The sequence below is a fragment of the Cynocephalus volans genome, chromosome 10 (assembly GCF_027409185.1).
Source record: "Cynocephalus volans isolate mCynVol1 chromosome 10, mCynVol1.pri, whole genome shotgun sequence".
Classification (NCBI taxonomy): domain Eukaryota; kingdom Metazoa; phylum Chordata; class Mammalia; order Dermoptera; family Cynocephalidae; genus Cynocephalus; species Cynocephalus volans.
In genome coordinates this window covers 115,918,723-115,935,888 of record NC_084469.1, presented here as the reverse complement: position 1 = coordinate 115,935,888, position 17,166 = coordinate 115,918,723, and positions in this window count along the sequence as shown.

Here is a 17,166-nt window from a genome sequence, read left to right as displayed (position 1 = left end):
AAACACACTTACTGTAAAGTTTATCTGTAAGAGTGCACATGTGGGATGGACAGGAAATATGTATGTATGTGAATCTTGCTAGCTTTTACAAAGTTTATTTTAAAAATTACATGCAGTAAAATGCACTTGTTTGGTGGGCGGTTCATTAAGTGTTGACAAATGCATAGAGCAGTGTAACCTGGTGGTGGCACAGGAGTATACGGAACAGTTCCATCCCCCCAAATTCCCTGGCTACCCCCTCCACCCTGGTCCACCGCAACCAGGGGTCTGTTCTCAGTTTTGCCATTTCAAAACTGTCATAGAAATGGAGACATACAGAGTGCAGTTTTCTGTGTCTGGCTTCTGTCACTTAGCTTCGTGTATTTCAGATTCATCCTAGTTGTTTCTATCAGTAGTTTGTTCCTGCTTATTGCTGAGTAGTATTCCGTTGTATGAGTATACCACGGTTTATCTATCCATGCACTTAAGGACATTTGGGTTATTTCTGATTTTTAGCGATTATGAACAAAGCTGCTGTAAGTTCTGTGTGCAGGTTTTTGGGTGGACGTAAGTTTCCAGTTCTCTAGGGTGAGGGGCACATCCTTGCCTTATTCTTGAACTTAGGGGAGAGAATCAGGTTTCAACAAGTGTGAGGGTAGCTGTAGGTTTTTAGCAGACATCTTGTATCAGGTTAGGGAAGTTCCCTTATATTCCTAGTTCACTGAGTTTTTTAAAAAATCATGAATGAATGTTAGATTTAGTCAAATGTACTTTCTGCATTTACTGAGATAATAATGTGATTTTTATTCCTTAGTGTGTTCATATAATGGATTACATTGATTTTCTTATGTTGATATAACATTAATATTTTGATCAGGACTTTTGTATCTGTGTGAATGGGGGATACTGGTCTGTATCTTTCCTTTCTTGTATGACTTTTCACAGGTTTTGGTGTCAGGGCAGGGCTGGCTGCGTAGAATGACTTAGAAAGTGTTCCCTCTTCTTTTATTTTCTGGAAGAGACTATGTAAAATTTGTATTACTCCTTTATTAAATGTTGGGTAGAATTGCCAGTGAAACCATCTATCTGGGCCTGGAGTTTCTTTCTTGAAAGATTGTAAGCTACAAACCCAATTTCTTTAATAGATATAGGGCGATTTAGATCATGTATTTCTTCTTGAGTGAGTTTTGGTAGTCTGTGTCCTTGAAAGAACTGGTCAGTTTTATGTGAGCTGTCAAATTTATCACACAGTTGTTTATAATGTTAATTTTTTTTTTTTTAATGTCTCTGGGATCTGTATAATATCCCTTAGTTTGGTAATTTTTGTCTTTTTTTTTCTTGGTCAGTCTGGCTACATGTTTAGCAATTTTCTTGATCTTTTCAAAGAACCAGCCTTTAGTTTTACTGATTTAATACGTTGTTTTTCTGTTTTCAGTTTCATTTATACCTGTTTCTATCTAATATTTTCTTCCTTTTGCTCGCTTTGTGTTTAATTTGCTCTTTTTTCCTGGTTTCTGAGGGTGGAAGCTTGAGTTATTTATTTGAAATCTATCTCCTTTACTAATATAAACATTTAATGCCACAAACTTCCTTCAAAGTACTGCTGTGCTTGTGTTACAAATTTTTATAAGTTGTGTTTTCATTTTCATTCCATTCAAAATATTTTCTTATTTCCCTTGTGACCTACTTTTTGACCCAGGGATTATTTGGAAGTGCGTTGTTTAATTCCCAAATATTTGGGGGGATTTTTCTAAATAGTGTTCTTTCAGTGATTTCTAGTTTAATTCCACTGTGGTCAGAGAACATACTTTGTATGATTTCAATTATTTTAAATTTGTTAAGATTTGTTGTGTGACTCAGTATATGGTCTATTTCAATGAAAATCCATGCATACTTGAAAAGAACCTGTATTCTACTGCTGTTGGGTGGAATGTTCTGTAAATGTTAATTGGGTGAAGTTGGTTGCTAGTGTTGTATTTTGGTGATTTTCTCTCTGCTTGTTTTATCAATTCCTGATAGAGGTATTGAAGTCTTCAAGTATAGTTTTAGAATTGGTCTATCATTTCTATCATTTATTTTTTCAAGTATTTTGAAGCTTTGTTGTTAGGTGCATACACATTTGTGATTGTTTTATGTTCTTGATGAATTGACCCTTTTGTCACCATGTATTATTCCTCTTTATCTTTGATAATTTTCTTTATTCTGAAGTCTACTTTGTTGGATATTAATATAGCCATTCTATCCTTTCCTGCCACCACAGGAATAGCTTTATTGAGAGATAATTAACATACCATAAAATTCACTTATTTAAAGTGTACAATTCAAAATTTTTTAGTATATTCACAGGGTGTGAAGACATCACCACAATATAGTATCCTATTGTATGGATATACCATATTATCAGCTCATCAGTTGATGACCATTTGAGTTATTACCACTTTTTGGCTATTATAAATAATGCTGCTATAAACATGCATGTACAAGATTTTGTGTGGACATATGTTTTCATTTCTCCTCGTTGTATACCTAGGAATGGAATTGTTGGGTTACATGATAACTCTGTGTTTAACTTTCTGAGTAGCTTTCTTTGGTTAATGTTTTTATGATTTATCTGTTTTCATCCTTTAACTTTTTACCCATTAATATCATTATATTTGAAGTGAGTTTCTTGTAAACAGCATATAGTGGGATATTTAAAAAATCTAATCTAACAGTCTATCTTTTATTTATTTTTTATTTGTTTTTAATTGTAACAAAATTGATTGTACATATCTGTGGGGTACAGAGTTGAATATCAATACTCATGTGCAATATGTGGTGCTCAAATCAGAATAATTATATTCTATTCAACAATCTGTCTTTTATTCAATATTCTGTCATCGACAATCTGTCTTTTAAATAGTGTGCTTGACTATGTACACTTAATGTAATTATTGACATAGTTGAATTTGGGTCTACCAATTTATTAGTTTTAGTTTTTTTGTTTGTTTTTCCTGTTTTTCTGTCTTCTGTTTCTTCTTTCCTGCCTTCTTTTAGATTATTTGAATATTTCTTTTAGTATTCCATGTTAATTTGTTTATTGGTTTTTGAGTATATATTTATTTGTATTATTTTTAAGTGGTTGCTCTATTCTCGAACCCTACCAGCTTTATTGAGATATAGTTGACAAGTAAAAATTGTGTATATTTAGGTATACAATGTGGTGCTTTGATATATGTGGTGAGGACACTTAAGATCAACTCTCTTAGCAAATTTCAAGTCTACAACACAGCATTATTAACTACAGTCACCATGCTACACATTGTATCTCCAGAACTTATTCATCCCACATAACTGAAACTTTCCATGCCCTTTGACCAACAAGTCCCCATTTTCCTCAAACCCCAGCCCCTGGCAACCACCATTTCACTTTCTGCTTTTGTAAGTTTGACTATTTTAGATTCATCACATAAGTGACATTTTGCAGTATTTGTCTTTCTGTGGTTGGTTTATTTCACTTAAAATAACATTCTCCAGGTTTATCCATGTTTTTGCAAATGGCAGGATTTTCCTCTTTTTAAAGGCTGAATAATATTCCATTCATATATACATATATATATATATATACACACACACATACATATTCTTTATCTATTCATCTGTTGATGTACCTTTAGGTTGCTTCTATGTCTTGGCTATTGCGAATAATGCTGCAGTAAACGTGGGAGTGTAAATATCTCTTCTAGATCTTGATTTCAATTCCTTTGGATAAATACCCAGAAGTGGGATTACAGAATCATGTGGTAGCTCTATTTTTAATGTTTTGAGTAACCTCTGTACTGTTTTGCATAGTGGCTGCACCAATTTACATTTCCGCCAACAGCGTACAAAGGTTCCCCTTTCTCCACATCCTCATCAACACCTATTATCTTTATTTTTTTTTGATAACAGCCACTCTAACAGGTGTAAGGTTGATATCTTGTTGTGGTTTTGTTTTGCATTGCCCTGGTGATTTCATATACTTTTTGGCCTTTCACCTTTGATGTGTGCCTTTAGGTCAATTTTACACATGTGCAACTTGGGGTGAGTCCAGGAGTTCATCCGCAGATTTAAAGAGTCCCTTTCTCCAGCTGTATCTTCTCCTGAGAGCCCTTTTTCCAGGTGTTCTGACTAATAAGATGGGGTTTTAGCTGCCCTCCGCTGTCGCACATCCTTGCAATTCGGTCTGCCTTGGGTGAAGCAGCAAGAAAAAAAAGACTGAGAAAATAATAAGCATTTCCTACACAGTATTTGGATTATCAGGGCCCCCTTTCCTATTTTTCTGGTTAGAAAAATAGGCTTTTGTTGTCTGCCACCTCCCACTGACAGTGGCACCACCACAGGGTGGATTCACGACTGAAACTTGCTTTGGGGCAGGGTCAGAAGAATGAAAGGAAAAAAGAAGAAAGGGGATTTCCCCTGTTTTCTGTCTCACAGGAACCACCCCCTTACTCCTCCCACCCCCAGTCCAGGTTTCTCTTGGAAATTTTTTTGTCCACACTCACCATGTAGTTCCAGGGTCTGGGCTTCCATGGAACTACAGGGAAGTCTGGAAACATGGGAGGAAAAAAACTTAGGAAGCTCATCACCCTAACAGTGTTCTTGGAATTTTTATTTTCTTCCCCAGTCCACCTGCTATCATTGACTTTTCTTTGTTCTCACATAGTTGCTTCAAGTGTCTGTCGAGGCTTCTGGATATAGTCAGTGGGAGAGAGAGGCTGGAGTGTGCTTCCTCTGTCATAGCTGGATCCAAAGTCTTGAGAACAGCACCTTAAAGCCATGGTAAATCCAAATTGTGTTGATAATGAGGCAGGAATAGACAGCACAAGGGAAAAAAAGAAAGAATGCAGAAATAACCTAATTTATTAAATGATAACTGTTAGAGGAAGTATTTTAAATCAGTGGGGAAACAGCAGCCTTTCAGCCTAAGATGTTAAGAAAACTGGTTGGCCATTTGGGATGAAGAGTGGGATTCACAGCCTGTTTCTTGTTTCAGAACCCATTCAGAAGGGAATGAAATATTTGTATGTAAGACACAAACACAGAACTACTGGAGGAAACTTTAGGTGAATGTTTTTATAGTCTTGGGGTGAAGGAATCTTTTATGAACATAACATAAAATTAGGGAGGACAAAAGAAGAGATTGATAGATTTGATTCCCTAAAAGTCAAAAAGTTCTGTGCAGTAAAACAAAACACTAGTAGTATCTTAATACATTTAGTATTGTTATAGGAGAACACCTGAGACTGAGTAATTTATAAAGAAAAGAGGTTTATTTGGCTCACAAGTCTGGTGGTTGGAAAGTCCATGATCAGGCGGTGAGTCTGGTGAAGGTTTTGTACTGTTTCAACTCATGGAGGAAGGTGGGAGGAGAAGGGAGATCATAGAGCAAGAGAGGAATCAACAGAGCGTCTAGGAAGCCAAACTCAATTTTATAACAACTCGCTGTCCCATAACTAATCCAGTCTATCTACAGTGCAAGAACTCACTCACTGCCAAGACAATGGCACCATGCTGTCCACAAGGGCAGGGCCACCTAACACAAATGCCTCCTCTTAGGCCCCAACTCTTAACAGTTCCACCTCCCTACATTGCCACGTTGAGGATCAATCCTCAGCATCAGTTTCGGTGGGGACAAACAATATTCAAACCATAGCAAGTAGCAAAGTTAAAATGACAAATTAAGAAAATGTGTTTGCCGTAGGTAAAGACAAAGAATCAAGTTATGTTTAAAAAAAACCTAAAAACTAATGAAGGGAAAGATAAGTAATAGTGAGCAAAGGTCATAAATGGGGAATTCAAATAAGAAGAAATAAAATGGTCTGTAATTATGGTGTATGAAAAAAAGTTCAACCTCACTACTGCTCAGAAAAGTGCAAATAATGATAGTAGGATGTCTTTTGCTTATTAGATTGGCAAATGCAGAAACAGAATGACAATGCTTAATGTTGCTAAGAGTGCAGAGTAATGGGCACTCTCGTGTACCGTTGGCGGGAGCGTAAAATTTCCACAACCTTTCTGGAAGGCAGTTTGGAAATATGTCTCAGTCTGTTTGGGCTGCTATAACAAAATATCTTATACTAGGTATTTTATAAAGAACAGAAATTTATTGCTCACAGTTTTGGAGACTGGGAAGTCCAAGATCGGTAGACTTCAGCAGGTTCGGTGTCTGGTGAGGGACTGTTCTTCATGGATGGCCAGTTCTACGTCTCCTCACGTGGAGAAAGGGGCAAAGAAGCTTTTTCAGGCCTCTGGGGTTAGATTTCAACATATGAATTTTGGAGGGACACGAACATTTAGACCATAGCAATGTCCAAAAAACTCAAGTGCATATTCTTTGACATAGTAATCCTAGACCTAGAAATTTATCTTAGGAGGTACCTGGACAATTTCACAAGGTTATATGAGCAAAGATGATCATGACAACATGGTCTTTTGTAGGAAAAAATTGTAAACAACTACAATGTGCAACATTAAGGGACTAGTTACATAAATCATGGTTTATCTACACACTGGGATATTTGTCAGCCTTTAAAAACGATGATATCTATATCTCTCTCTATATCGATATCTATTTTTATATCCATGTCTATGTATATGTATTTCTTGCTGAATTAAAAAAGCAAACATAATTTCATTTATTTATGTAAAATTTATCTGTCTGTTCTATTTATATATCTACCTATCATATCTATATAATTTATCATCTATTTCTCTATATCTACCTACCGATCTATTGATCATCGATCTACATCCATTAGAATAGCAAGAGGTTTGGGAAAAAGTCAACCAAATGTTGATGGTGGTTATACTGGAGGCTGAATTTCAGGGAAAAAAATTTTTTTTTGCCATATGCCTCTATACACTGTGGAAATTTCCTATAATTATCTTTTATCTTTATAAAAAGTAAAATCAATTTTAGTAGGGAGCTGCCCTAAAATAAGTCAATAGTGAAGAGCAGAGGAGCAGAGGAACAAGCAGACAAAAGCAAGCCATTTACAGAATCACATGGAAATTGATCTTTCTATTCTCTCTCAACTCCTCAAACTATTTTTTACAGACAATGTTATCCTTTAATTCTTCAACAGAGGGGAAAATATATTTAAGTCGAAATTTATTCTTTTTCTGTACGAGTTCAAGGAAATAGCAATTTCACCCCCCCCCATCCTACATTCCTTGATTAGCTGCTTACTCTACATTTCAGAATGGGAAATTTTCATTTTTATGAGATTAGTATTTATTATCTAAAGAATACAGATAATCTGTTATTTCCTGTTGCTAAAAAATGTTTTTATTTATTTTTTATTGTGATAAATTATACATAACATAAAATTGGCAGTTTTAACCAGGTTTCAGTGCACAGTTCAGGGGCATTAAGTACATTCACAATGTTGTACAGCTGTCGCCATCATCTGTCTTCAGAACTTTTTTATCTTCCCAAACTGAAACTATGAGCTCATAAACACCAACTCCCCATTTCCTCCCAGTCCCTTCAGCCCTGGTAACCTCCATTGTACTTTCTGTCTCTGAATTTGTCTCATATACGTGGAATCACACAGCGTTTCTCCTTGTGTGTCCAGCTAGCTTCACTCAGCATGATGTCCTCTCAGTACATTCACGTGTGGCATGTGACAGAATCGCATTACTTTCTAAGGCTGAATAGCATTCCATTGTATGGATTTTCCACAATTTGTTTATCCATTCTGCCATCGATCGACACTTGGGCTGTTTCTGCCTTTTGGCTATTGTGAATAATAGTGCCATGAACCTGCGTGTACAGATCAGATAATTTTTAAAAGGCACAAATCAAAGAAAGAGGCCATGTGGGGGAGTATAGAGGGGAACGGTGGGCCCAGGGGGTTCAAACATCCCTCTTCTAATTCCAAGTGGATGATGGACTCAGATGTACACTCCCAAAATGAACCATTTGAGGTACGGGCAGGGAAAAAGGTTAATGAAAAGTAAAATATCCAGATGTGTAACTTTTATAACAAAGAATTTCTGTTCATCATCAGTGTAACAAAAATTATAACCTGCTTGTTAAGACCTTGGGAACTTGAGAGGAGCATTTTGTCTTTTTCCAACCCACAGTCACCCTTGTTTGGTCGTGTGACTCCAGGGTCAGGCTCAAGCTAGCCTGGGATGTGCAGGAAGGAACCCACTTCCCTGCTGGAGCCACTGTCCGTGTTGGTGAGGTCAGCATCTTTAAAGCAAAGGCTTTCGAGAAGTAACGAGGAATGTCACATGTTATTGCCAAAAGCAAATATAGAATGGATTTCGAAACATGTCCCTGGAGACCCTCCACTGACACTACTTAGCCTCTCCTGACCTCCACCCCCAAGAGCCACTCCAGGAGGTCTTCTGGGAGGTGGTGTGCTTGGCAGATTTCTATATCCTTGAGGACTAGCATGGTAGTGATAACAACAGCTTTCCTAAGGGAGAAACTTGGAACCCAGCATCCTTGATGGAGGAAAAACTGAATTGCACATGGATTAAAATTTTTCTATGGAGTACAACTTAAATATAAATTGAAAGGGGACACTAAGAGAGTGTAAAATATGGCAGAGTATCTTGGGGTTAGTAGATAGAACAAAGCGGATGAACAGTTAGCGATTCAGCCACAGCCTCAAATCACGACTGTCTGAGTAGCTGTGATTAGCCCTCAGGGCCCTGGTGTTGAGGACTGCCCCAGCCCCAGATCCCGCAGGCAGGCCGGGGGCAGGAAGTGTCACCCTGCTGTTTGTATGCACCTTGACTGGAGGACAGCCCTGTTCCCTTTCTGTTCCCAGCCCAGATTCCTAGTGAATGAAGGCACAGTCCATGCCCTTGAAGGACAGGGTCTCCGAGATTTTGTTTTGGGTGTTTGGAAGGATGGGGGATAACATTTAGACAAAGATACCCAGCGTATTTTACTTCTTAATTAGTAATTCAAATGCTTAGAGCTTAAACAAAGGCATTTACAAAAATTGTGAATCATAACCTTTATTTTCCTACAGTATTTCCTTAGATATCATGGAGAAGCCTCTTATTATCTCAGGAAGGAGACCGAGAATCCCCAGTTCCCCTAATTTCCCTAATGACTGCCATGTCACTCATAGAGAAGGTCTGGTTTCCTGTGGTTTTCAGAGCCAGTCCCTAGAGTGCAATTTGGAGAGAGCGAGGGTCTCCTCCTACCCCAAAATGCTTCCCCTTGCTGACCGGCCTTGTGATCTCACCCCGTCAGTAGCCATTTGTTTTAACACAGTAAAGACCTCTGTTGAAAGTACAAACTTTTGCTGTTGTTTGGGAAGGTAGCCCACTAAGCAGTAAGAGAAGGGCGTTGGGCTCAGACACCTGGGTTCTGACCGCCACTCTGCTGCTCACTCCCTGGACGATGCCGAACAGTCTCCTTTACCCTGTGAAGTCTCAGTTTTCTCCTCTGAAACACGGGAAAGCACCACGCCACAGGGCTGCCGCGAGGGTAGCGAGCTGACACTTCAATCGGAGTTATCCTGCTGAAATGCAATGTGAACCATAGGTATAGTTTTTAATTTCCTTGAAGCCACATTAAGAAAGTAAAAAGAAACAGGTGAAATTTATTTTAATAATACATTTCATGTAACTCAGTAGATCCACAATATCATCCATTCAACAGGTGATCATGTAAAAATGATTAATGATATATCTTACAATCTATTTTCTGGCACGAAGTCTCTGAAATCTGGTGCAGTGACAGCACATCTCAACCCACATGAGCCACATCTCCAGTGTTCCTTGGCCACGGGAGGTTGGTGCCCACTGTATTGGGTGGGGTGGGAGAGGTGGTGCCTGGCGTGAAGGAGGAGCTTGGGGACCAGTGCTGTGTGGCCCAGTCTCGCGTGCTTCCTCCCTACTGTGAGTCTTTCAGCTGCAGCTGGCAGAGCAGCCAGTGTGCCCCTGGTGGAATGCTACTTGTGTGAGTTTCCTATAGCTGCATGACAAGGTACCGCAAACCCAGTGGCTTAAAATAACACTCATTTTTCATCTCGTAGTTCTGTAGGTTAGAGGTCCACACAGACTCGACTGGGTTCTCTGCCCAGGGTCTCTCAAGGCCAAAGTCAAGGTATTGGATGGGTTGGGCACTTATCTGGAGGCTCCAGAGAAGATTCTACATTTAGACTCATCTGGGTTGATAGCAGAATTCAGTTCCTGGTGGTTGTAGGACTGAGGTTCTCCATTTTCTTGCTGGATGTCATCAGGGACCAGTCTTCGTTCCTAGGGGCCACCCACATTCCTTCTCATGCTTTCCATGTGGCCCCCTCATGTTTTGACTTTCTGGCTTCCTATTCTGCTACCAGCTGGAGAAAACTGCCTGCTTTTAACCATTCATGTGATTAGATTAGACTCACCCAGATACTTTCCCTTTGGAGTCAAAGTCAACTGATCAGTAACCTTAATTACATCTCCAAAATCCCTTTTGCCATGTGACTTATGGGCATGGCATCTCATCACTGTCACAGCTGTGGTGGGGATTAAGGTGGGAAATCTTGGGGGCCATATCAGGGCTGTCCCCCTTGTTAATACAGTAGGGTTGATGGGAGCAGGAGGCACAGTCAGTGGCAGGCTCCCCTGCCCACCTGGCCTGGATGCCACAGTGAGGTTCGTGGGGCAGTTTGAGGCCATAGCTCTAGGGGGTGGGGGCAAGGAAGTGCTGAAGGGGGTGGAGGCATCTGTAGACAGAGCCCCCACTCAGGCTGGATCTAGCACTGATTCTGGCGACTGGGCCTGGGAGTTCTCTCTTTTTCTCTGAACTCATTATCTTCCCAAGTGTTTGACCAAGGTCAGCTTGTGATCAGTTCTCTCTCTAGGTACATGGACCAGGGAACACCATTAGTCAATGTTAACACTTTTGGTCCTTTTGTTACTGAGCCCAGCTTGTGATCAGTTCTCTTTCTAGGTACATGGACCAGGGAACACCATTAGTCAATGTTAACACTTTTGGTCCTTTTGTTACCACCCAAAGACTCAAAAGTCAAATGTTGATGATAAAGGAAGGCATTTATTTATTCAGGACAGGTCACCTGAAGGAGATGGTTGACTAACCCATCTCAAAGCTCAATTTTACTGAAGCGTTTTTAAAGAGGGGGTTGAGGGAATGGAATGTGGGGAGTGAAAAGCAGGAGGGAGGGGTAGATGTAAGGGGCCGGGTGCAAATTCTCGCCAAGGTTCCCTCTGGCTTCTGTTCTCTTCCTTGACATCATCTTAGGGTCCTGTAGGATTTTGATGTGCTTCAGGTGGAATCAGCACAGCTTTACTGATGTTGTCTTTGGTTTCCCAGGTTCTGGCTGGTATGTGTCTCGTGGCAAGTCTGCAGCTCTAGGCTGACTGGAAAACAACCTTACATTCATGTAAATAATGTCATTTTGCCCCATAACCAAGGTTCAAAATATCAAATAACCTTGGAAAAAGAGGGAACCATAGAAATGCATGCCAAGAAAATGACTGTGTTCTTTTTTTCCCGTCTCTAAAGCCCATGTGGTTTTAGGTCCCAACATGGCTTCAGTTCTGCTCACTCCAACACTTTTTGAGTTTTTGAGGTTGAATGCGATTTTAGGGCAAGATTATTTGAATGTTTGGGAGCAAATGTCAGAAGTTAAGTTGGTCATCACACTTTTTTTTTTTTTTTCTGGTGGTGAGGATGGGATCCTGGTACAGGGGTGGGAGCACAGCCCGTAGCAGGCAGTGCAGGCGCACTCGAGGCCCATCTAGAGTTTGGGCAGATCCGTGTTAGAGGACCCCGGGCCCCTTGAAGAGTCTAGCATCGTTGTGCCTAGCCCCTGAAATAAGTGTGCTGTGACTCATTCTTTTACAAACAACTTAAATAGAATGTACTTAATGGAAGTGTTTTACCTTCTTTTGCCCCATGAGAAGTCATTGCTTGGAGCTTATGTTTCCCACTGGCTGACCTTGTTAGTCTCTTGGCAGCAAAGCTAGGAATTGTGTTATGGCCTTTAACATCCAGGGAAGATGGCTTATGACTCTGATGCCTCTGCAGCAGACCCCCTAGCCAGTGGCCATTCGTAAGGAATTCTGACACATGGAAATTGGTAATTTAGTGGGGTTTCTGGGGTGTCCTCTGTTACTAAATAGGAACAAGCTCCAAGAAATTCTCTGCTGAGAGTCACACAAGTTTCTCCTTGTTCTTCACGGGGGGCCCAAGGGCTCCACAGAGAGGAGTGTAGTGCAGTATAATTGCACTCTTTTCCAGTGCTATACGTTTTATCACATGCATTTTAAAAGCATTCTTGACCAGGGGTCCATTATCCTTACCGAGTTGCCAAAGGGGTTTCCTGAGGCTGCTGTAACATATGACCACAAATCAGGGGCCTTAAAACAACAGAAATTTATCCTCTCCCAGTTCTGGAGGCCAGAAGTCCAAAACCAGGGTGTCAGTGGGGTTGACTCTTCCTGGAGGCTCTGAGGGAGAGCCCATTCCGTGACCTCTCCCAGCTTCCAGAGGCTGCGGCAGCCCTTGGCAGTCCTGGCTGGGGCTGCCGCACTCCTGTTGCTGCCTCTGCTGTCACATGGTGTTCTCCTCTGTGTGCCCAGGTCCCCTCTTCTTCTTATAAAGACACCCATCATTGGATTTAGGGTTCACCCTAATTCCATGATGATCTCATATCAAGATCCTTAACCTAATTACATCTGCAAAGAACCTTTTGCTAAATGAGGTCACATTCACAGGTTCTGGGGTTTAGAACGTGATGCGTCTTTTTGGGGAGGTCACCATTCAACCCACTATGGAGTTCATGACACAAAAAAGGTTAAGAACCTCTGACCTTCCTAGAGAATCACTGATCTTTCCTGTCAACATTTTACTTTTTCGTGATTTTTGCTGCTGTGACCTGCTTACACTCCTGACATCACATCAAGGCCAGGTGTACGCCTTGCCAGGTGAAGCTGACGATGCATTGTTTTTCCCTCTTTAAAAAGCTTCTGAACAGGATTAAACTATGGGGAAGGTTGGCAAAGGCACTTTTTTGTGCTCAAAAATCGTTGCATCAGGAAACCAGCAAATGGGGACGATCTAACATCTTTCCCCCACACACTCCACAGCGTGACACTTTCTCAATGCCTTTTCAGCAGGCATCCCCTGCCCCTGCCACCTCTGAGGCCACTGCCAGGTCAGAGCAGACTGGGAGCTCTGCAGCCTGCAGTGGCCTTCACCCAAACAAGTCGTGTGGTGGGGGCTCGTTCCCCTCCCGCTCACGGGCCGGTTTCTCTCGCTTTTCAGGTGTCAACTCAAATGTCACCTCCCGAAAGCTGCCTGGCTGTCCCATCTGCCCCGAGGTCCCTCGCATTTTCTCTTCTCTTTTTCTTTCTTTGTCTCTTACTCATGATAGCTGCTTACCGAGGGGACAGTCAACCTCAATGTCTCCCAATGACATAATTTTTAAATTTCCTCAAGTAAAAACCAAAAGAGAGAAGTGGGAAACCTTGGGTGAAAACCGTGTCATTCAATAGCTTAGGAGACGTGTACAGTAGTTATGGTGATTTTAGTTTTAATGTTCAATTATAATTTTTCTGAAGCAGCACACTAGCTAAAAACTGGCCGTCGTACTGAACTTACGCAGTGTCCCTCCCAGACCCACTGCACTGCTGTGTGCTCATTCCTCTTTGTTTCTTTTGACTGAAGTAGATCTCACGTGTCACACACTCCACCAGCCTAAAGGACACAGTGCAGCTCACTTCAGCCTGTTCATGAGGTTGGCCCAAGTGATATTTGTGATACGTGGCTGTGAAGAAGCAAAGAGTTTTAATTTCTTTCCTGCATGGAATTTGCATAGTATTTATTAAGGTATACAGTATTGAACCCAGTTTTTAAAAAATTGAGGATATGAAAAATGAACGTTTTCTGCATGGAGTCTGTTACATTTCAGAGCGACACGTGAGGGATGAGGTGACCGATGAGTCACTGCCCAGCTGGGTGCCAGGGGCAGCTGCTGTCCAGGAAGATGGGACTGCCTCTTTGGAAACTCCCAGGTTAGTGGTCGGGGAGAGCAGCCATCCATGGGAGACTTTTCTGAGTGATGACACAATGCATTCTTCTATCCTAGTGGCAGCCCGAGAGGAAGATGTCTGAGGAGGCTCTCTGCTCCCTGAAGTTCCTAAGGGTCACCTCCACCTGTGTAATCCTGTGACGTTCCTAAGGGACACCTTCACTTGTGTTACCCTGTGGCATTCCTCAGGGACACTTCCACCTGTGTCACCCTATGATGTTGGGACAGCTCTTCCTGTGTCATCCTATGATGTTCCTAAGGGTCACCTCCACCTGTGTTGCAGCCCCGCTTGGGAGCCTGCAGTGCCGGGTCAGAACATTGGTCACATTCAAGCACAGAGTCCTACTCACGGTGGCTCCCACTCTCATCCCAGCATGTCTCCTTCCTCTCTTATGCATAACTGGGACACTAGCCTGTTGTGACTACTGCTGTCCCCTGGGCACGCTCAGGGTGTCCAAGACCACACTGCTCCTTCTGTGCAGGAGGACTGGAGAGTCTGTGAATGAAACCAGGCCTCTACCCTAACCGGGGTCCCGGCACTATTTTTATTTTTCTTTCTTTTTTTTTAAAAAAAATTTATTGAATCAAAATTGATTATACATATTTTTGGGGTTCAATGTTGAGATATGTTGATCAAATCAATATTACTAGCATATATATTGTTACAAATCATACTTATTCTTTATGCCTTTGTCCAATCTCACCCCATCCTCCTCTCCCTCCCCCCTCTAATTGCCCTAGATTTTTTCTCTCCTTGTGAAAGAATAATGGTTACTCTGTTGATTTGTTGCCTAGATGATCTGTTCAATGCTGAGAGATGTGATCAGGTCCCCCAATATTACTGTAGAGCAGATGCTTCTTCTGTCACTCTGAAATAGGCTTTGTGGAGAGAGATGTCCTATTGTTTTCTTTATCTCTGCTGGTGACTCTACTTGTGTCAATGCACTCCAGTGGCTGGCAGACCATCTGCATGGTGATTGTGATGTCTAGCTGCTTTCACGGCAGCTATGGTTATTGTGGTGGTTGTGGTGGGCAACCCACATGGAGGTGATGTTTTTGGCATGGTCCTTGGTGCTGGTGGTGTGCCTGGTTGTGTGTGGGGGGTCCGGTCCCCTTCTCCATACCCTGGGTCCCAGGGGAGGCCACAAGGAGCTGGCATAGGGTGCCTGGTTGTGGGAGGGGGGTCTGGTCCCAGGCTCCATACCTCGGGTCCTAGCCTGGGCCCCGAGATGCTGGCACAGTGTGCCTGGTTGTGGGAGGGGGGTCCAGTCCCCTTCTCCATGCCTTGGGTCCCTGGGAGGGCCCCAAGGTGTTGGCACAATGTGCCTGGTTGTGGGAAGAGGGTCTGGTCCCCTTCTCCATGTCTCGGGCCCCTGGGCAGGGCCCTGATGTGCTGTCCCAGTGTGCCTCGTTGTGTGTGGGGGGTCCAGTCCCTAGCTCCTTACCCCGGGTCCCTAGGTGGGCCCAGAGGCACTGGCACAGTGTGCCTGGTTGTGGGAGGGGGGTCTGGTCCTCTTCTCCATGCCCCGGGTCCCAGGGCAGGCCCAAAGGTGCTGGCACCATGTGCCTGGTTGGGGGAGGAGGGGTCAGGTCCCTGGCTCCATACCCTGGGTCCTGGGGCAGGCCCCGAGGCATTGGCTTGTGTGCCTAGTTGTGGGAGGAGTGTCTGGTCCCCAGCTCCATACCCTGGGTGTTGGGGTGGGCCCCAAGGTGCTGGCACAAGCTGCCTGGTTGTGGGAGTGGGCTCCCATCCCCTGCTCCAATCCTTGGGTTCCTGGGTGGGGCCCTGAGGTGCTGGCCATGTGAGTCGTTGTGGGCAGGGGTCCTGCCCCTGGCTCCATACCTCATGTCCCCTGGTGGGCCCCAAGGCATTAGTGGTGTGCCTGGGCCGGAACTAACTTTTTGTCCTTTGCTTGCTTCTAACTTGGGGAGCTTCCTGTGGGAACTAGTACTTGAGGTGTGTGGGTGAGGTAAATTGCTGCTTTGCTGCTGTTTCCCTAGGGAAGGCTTTTTGTGCAGCTCAGGGTTTAACAGTTGACCTTGTAGGTACTTTTGGCTCTCCAGATACTTGGTGCACCTGGGTTGTGTAGAAACTCTGATCTAGGCCTGAGTTTTTTCATTGGACTGCACCCCATGCAATTCTGCATTCCCAACCAGTCTCCTCTGAGTGGTCCTGCACTGATTGGGGGGTGGATCGGCTGTCCTTGCTGTGTCCCAGTGTTCTCCTGGTGGGCCCGTCTCCCCCACTGTCCATGCTCCAAACACTTCCCATGGGACGGGCCCTGCGCAGGTCCCTTGCGATGACTCACTGGCCTCTGTTTTTCAGCTGTTCTGGCTCCTTGCTCCTGCATGGGTCTACGGGAACCCTATTAGTGGTCTTGCTATCCTGGGAGCCACCAAAGTCCTTTTCTCCCCTTCCGCCTCCAAGTAACTCCATCTAAAGGGCACAGCTGCGGCTTCTGCTGGCTCCTGATCCATGTGCTCCAGTATTAAAGCGGCCGTGGCCCGAAATGCAGAGAGCAGTTTTTTCTTTCTCTCATTGTGCTTTCTCCCACCTTCATGAGTTCCGTAGGTCTCTCCTTCTCTTCACCTGAGCTCCAGCAGCCCCAGCTTGGCTGATGTTACATTTTTATAGTTGTAAATTGGTTGATTTGTGGGAGAGAGTGACGCTGGGGACCGTCTATTCTGCCATCTTGACCAGAAGTCCAAATACCTTTTCAATAAGTTTGACTTACAGGTTATCTAAACGAGCTTCCCATAAAACAAAACAAAACAAAACAAAACAAAACAAAACAAAACAAAACAAAACAAAACAAAACAATCACACTGCAGAAGGTTTTTCTTTACCATTTTTGGTAATTGGCCTTAAAAAAACAAACATAAAAAACAAAGATTTTGTGTTTTATTAAGATAATATCCTGTATCGTGTTTATTCATTTTTGATTGCTTGGGAAAACTAAGCTTTAAAAGGGCAAAGGTTTAATCCATGTACCTTTCTGTATTGCTTTTAAAGTCTTTTGATTATTACTCCGGTTAAATGAATGATTATTATTTCACAGTGACCTGTGATCCTGTTTTGATCAAGTGTTTTAAAACTTTTGGCATTTTTGTCAGGCTTCCCCAATATCCAAATTCTAAGTTAAATTTTTGA